The sequence below is a fragment of the Chiloscyllium plagiosum genome, unplaced genomic scaffold (genome assembly GCF_004010195.1).
Source record: "Chiloscyllium plagiosum isolate BGI_BamShark_2017 unplaced genomic scaffold, ASM401019v2 scaf_5900, whole genome shotgun sequence".
Classification (NCBI taxonomy): domain Eukaryota; kingdom Metazoa; phylum Chordata; class Chondrichthyes; order Orectolobiformes; family Hemiscylliidae; genus Chiloscyllium; species Chiloscyllium plagiosum.
Window position 1 is genome coordinate 1 of NW_025214430.1, and position 5,480 is coordinate 5,480.

The 5,480-nt window shown below is 49.2% G+C and overlaps 1 long non-coding RNA gene across 1 annotated transcript in view; it reads left to right on the top strand.

Annotated features, from left to right (window-relative positions):
- Window positions 1-9: 9 nt before the first annotated feature.
- The window catches only part of LOC122547887, a 13,892-nt gene continuing 8,421 nt past the window's right edge, over window positions 10-5,480 (top strand). The window contains exon 1 of the long non-coding RNA XR_006311112.1: window positions 10-168. This is a non-coding gene — a long non-coding RNA (uncharacterized LOC122547887). The remainder of the gene's footprint in view (window positions 169-5,480) is intronic.

Here is a 5,480-nt window from a genome sequence, read left to right on the forward strand (position 1 = left end):
GGGTTGTACTTGGTGCAGGCGGTGTTCAGGGAGATGGTGTGGGAGTTCAGCGTACCCTCACAGCGGTCTCTGTCTGTCTGCGTCTCTCCACAGAGGTGGCTAGCGTCTGTACCTTCCTGGCCTCCGACGAGAGCAGCTACATCACTGGAGCCAGTCTGGAGGTGACAGGTAAGGGACTGCACCTGGATCCTGCCCACCTGGGAGAGGGAGCGCGGAGAACCGCTGGGCAGAGTCATAGTCTGTGGAGACAGACCCTTCCTCCCAACCCGTCCATGCTGACCCTTCATTAATCCTCTCCCATTTGCCATTAATCCTCCCTATTCATATACCCATCCAGATGCCTCTTAAATGCTGTAATTGTACCAACCTCCACCACTCCCTCTGGCAGCTCATTCCACACACGTACCACCCTCTGTGTGAAAGGAAGGTAATTTTTAAATATGAAAACCTGTCCCTGGAGTTTCAGGTATATTTTGGCAGCGGCTGAATCTTGAGACACTATACATGTAGAGTCTCCCACCTGCTCTTCCCCCCAACCAAAAAAAGGACTCTCGTAGGTGTTTCAATTGATATTTATTGTGTACCGTACGTTGAGTAGAAGTTTACTATTAGTTGGTTAATTGAATAAGATGACCGAGAAATTATTTAACTCATAAATTTGTATAAAGTAATTAACTAAGCAGAGATGGCTGGTCAGGTGATGTGTTGTTGCTGTATGATGTGGGAGCTGGCTGATCCCATTGTGAAGGGCAGTGACCACATCTGCAGCAAGTGTTGGTTGCTGGGAGAGCTCCGGATCAGAGTTGATGATCTGGAATCTGAGCTTCAAACACTGCGGCACATCCGGGAGGGGGAGAGTTACCTGGACGCTTTGTTTCAGGAGGCAGTCACACCAGGAAGATTAAGTAATTCACATCCAGTTAGTGATCAGGGACAACAGGGTGTGACTGTAAGTGAGGCAGGTAGGGGGAACCTGAGTTCAGGAGTGGAGGAGCCTCAGCCCTTGACCTTGTCCAACAGGTTATGAGATTCTTGCTCCCTGTACGGATGAGGAAAAGGGCTGTGGACAGGATGAGCCAGCTGACCATGGCACCATGTTACAGAAGGCCATTCAGGAGAGGGGAGCAAACAGCCAGTAGTTGTTACAGGGGATTCTATAATTAGGGGGACAGATAGTATCCTATGCAAGCCGGATCGGGAGTCCCACATGGTGTGTTGCCTGCCCGGTGCCAGGGTGCGGGACATCTCCGACCGGATTGAAAGGATATTGGAGCGGGAGGGGGAGGATCCAGTTGTTGTGGTCCACGCTGGCACACACAACAGAGGCAAGGCTAGGGTGGAGGACCTGTTTGGGAGGTATCAAGCATTAGGAAGGAAATTGAAGAACAGGTCCTCGAGGGTCACAATCTCTGGATTACTGCCCGAGCCATGTGTGAGTTGGCAGGGGGATAAGATTACCAGGAAATAGATACGGCATGTCAGGAAGGCCAGGTCACGGTGATCATGGGGGACTTCAATATGCAAATGGATTATGTTGCTGGTGGATCCAAAGAAAGGGAATTCATGGAATGCTTACAGGATGTTTTTTTTGGAACAGCTTGTGATGGAGTCCACAGGGGAGCAGGCTATACTGAACTTAATGCTATGTAATGAGCCAGACTTTATAAAAGATCTTAAAGTCAGGGAACAGTTAGGAAGCAGTGATCATAATATGGTAAAGTTCAGTCTGCAGTTTGAAAGAGAGAAGGCAAAATCGGATGTAATGGTGTTACAGTTAATAAAGGTAGCTACGAGGGCATGAGAGAGGAACTGACGAAAATTGACTGGAAGCAGAGCCTAGTGGGGAAGACAGTAGAGCAAAAATGGCAGGGGTTTCTGTGTAATTGAGGACACAGTACAGAGGTTCAGCCCAAAGAAAGATTATCCGGGGTGGGGGTGGGGGGAGATTAGACATCCATGGCTGACAAAGGAACTCAGGAAATGTGTCAAAGACAAAGAGAGGGCCTATAAGGTGGCGAAGAGCACTGGGAAATCAGAAGATTGGGAAGGCTACAAAATCAAACAGAGGATAACAAAGTGAGAAATAAGGAAGGAGAGGATCAAATATGAAGGTAGGCTAGCCAGTAATGTTAGAAATGATAGTAAAAGTTTCTTTCAGTACATAAGATACAAACGAGAGGCAAAAGTAGAGATTGGGCCGCTCCAAGTTGATGCTGGGAGGCTCGTGCTGGGAGATAAGGAAATAGCTGAAGAATTTAATCCTGAAGAGTTGAAATACTTTGTATCAGTCTTCACAGTGGAAGACATGAGTAATATCCCAACAATTAAGGAAAATCAAGGGGCAGAGTTGATTATGGTAGCCATTACAAAAGAGAAAGTGCTAGAATTCTATGAAGAGGTAACAAGTAGGTTAGACCAGGGAAATCCAGTGGAGTGATCTATCTAGACTTCCAAAAGGCCTTTGATAAGGTGCCTCACGGGATGCTGCTGAGTTAGGTGAGGGCCCATGGTGTTCGGGGTGAGCTACTGGTATGGATTGAGGATTGGCTGTCTGACAGGAGGCAGAGAGTTGGGATAAAAGGTTCTTTTTCGGAATGGCAGCCGATGACAAGCGGTGTCCCGCAGCGTTCAGTGTTGGGGCCGCAGCTGTTCACATTATATATTAATGATCTGGATGAAGGGACTGGGGACACCCTGGTGAAGTTTGCCGATGATATGAAGTTAGGCGGACAGACAGACAGGCAGTACTGAGGAGGTGGGGAGGCTGCAGGAAAATGTAGACAGTTTGGGAGAGTGGTCCAGGAAATGGCTGATAAAACTCAGCGTGAGCAAATGCGAGGTCTTGCACTTTGGAAAAAGGAATACAGGCATGGACTACTTTCTAAACAGTGAGAAAATTCATTAAGCCAAAGTACAAAGGGATCTGGGAGTGCTAGTCCAGGATTCTCTAAAGGTAAACATGCAGGTTGTGTCAGTGATTAAGAAAGCGAATGTAATATTGTCATTTATCTCAAGAGGGTTGGAATATAAAAGCAGCGATGTGCTACTGAGACTTTATAAAGCTCTGGTTAAGCCCCATTTAGAATACAGTGTCCAGTTTTGGGCCCCACACGTCAGGAAGGACATGCTGGCACTGGAGCGTGTCCAGCGGAGTTTCACACAGAACATATGATGAAAGGCTGAAGATGCTGGGATTGTATTCATTAGAGTTTAGAAGGTTGAGGGGAGATCTAATAGAAACTTACAGGATAATGCATGGTTTGGAAAGGGTGGATGCTGGGAATTTGTTTCCGTTAGGTGGGGTACTAGGACCATGGGCACAGCCTCAGAATTAGAGGGGGTCAATTTAGAACGGAAATGAGGAGACATTTCTTCAGCCAGAGAGTGGTGGGCCTGAGGAATTCATTGCCGCGGAGCACAGTGGAGGCCGGGATGTTAAATGTCTTCAAGGCAGAAATTGATAAATTCTTAATCTTGGAAGGAATTAAGGGAATACAGGGAGAATGCGGGTAAATGGCGTTGAAATGTCCATCAGCCATGATTGAATGGCGGAGTGGACTCGATGGGCCGAATGGCCTTACTTCCACTCCTTATGGTCTAATGACTGAAAGGCACAGACAGCTGAGGCAGTCCCTTCCCACAATTCGCCAGGAAAAATGGCTTCCGATCCGGTGCAGCCAGCTGCTTACCACCGCAGAAATTGCTGGAGAAATTCGGCAGGTCTGGCAGCATCCAGGGAGAGGATGCAGGGTCCGGTGACCCTTCCCCATAATGGGTAGTGGCCAGGCAGAGGTGACCTATCTGCTGAAGACAGGGGCTGCTGGAGAGGGCTTAGTAACATTGAGACACACAAACCCCAATGGGAACCAAGCAGGAACTCCACCGTGCCAAGGTGGCTCAGTCGTGCCAACTCAGTGGGTTCCACCTCCAGTTTCCCACCTTCAAACTCCCCTCACCCCCCCCCCCCCCTCATCCCATATCCAGCCCTCCACCCCCTCCACACCTCCCTGTCCATTTTCCTTCACAGCTCACTGACCAATCATGAGACCCACCCATCACCATCCCACCTCCCCTTCCCCCAGCCCCAGTCTCTTCCCTCCATTTGTTTCTGAGCTGCCGTTCCCCCCCCATCCCCAGTTCCCGATGAAGGGTCCTAACCCAAAACCATGATTCTCCTGCCCCTCTGCTGTGCTTCTCCCAGCACTGCTGCCTCACGGCGCCAGGGTCCCAGGTTCGATTCCCACCCTTGGGGCGACTGTCTATGTGGAGTTTGCACATTCTCCCCGTGTCTGTGTGGGTTTCCTCCAGGTGCTCCGGTTTCCTCCCACAGTCCAAAGATGTGCAGGTCAGGTGAATTGGCCATGCTAAATTGCCCATAGTGTCCAGGGATATGCACACTGGGGTGGTTTAGCCATGGGGAATGCAGCATTACAGGGGTAGGTCTGTGTGGGATGCTGTAGGAGGGTCGGTGTGAACTCGATGGCTGAATGGCCTGTGATAGGGATTCTGTGAATTATTGTGATTTCTTCAGTGTGTAATTGAGATAGGCACAGGCGATTATTGCTTGGTGTGGGAGAATATTCGTGGTGTATGTAGACTTTTGGTAAACTTCACCCTTTCATGGCATGTGGGTGTCACTGGCTCAGCCATCTTTCACTGGCCACCCCCTCAGAGCCCTGGGAGCTGGGCGGGTTGCTCAGCAGAGGGTCTGGAGTCCCGCGTAGGCCAGATCAGGTTAGGATAGCAGATTTCCTTCCCTGAACAGCACTAGTCAGCCAGATGGGCTTCGATAACAATAGTTTCATGCTATGGTCATCTGATATTCCTTAAATCTCCAAACTCTGTAGGGCTGTGTAATATCCTACAATACCCCAAAGGGGCAATGGGGATATATGACAACATCCTGTAAGAATTGCCACATAAGAAAGGGGGAATCACACCTCCAAAGGGTTTACTTGGCTATTCAGTAAGGTCATGGCTGAACTGTATATAGCCTTAATTCCATTCTCTACACACACTCACACACACACACACACACACACACACACACACACTCACTCACTCACTCACTCACTCACTCACTCACTCACTCACTCACTCACTCACTCACTCACTCACTCACTCACTCACTCACTCACTCACTCACTCACTCACTCACTCACTCACTCACTCACTCACTCACTCACTCACTCACTCACTCACTCACTCACTCACTCACTCACTCACTCACTCACTCACTCACTCACTCACTCACTCACTCACTCACTCACTCACTCACTCACTCACTCACTCACTCACTCACTCACTCACTCACTCACTCACTCACTCACTCACTCACTCACTCACTCACTCACTCACTCACTCACTCACTCACTCACTCACTCACTCACTCACTCACTCACTCACTCACTCACTCACTCACTCACCCACTCACCCACTCACTCTCTGACCCACTCACTCTCTGACCCACTCACACTCTC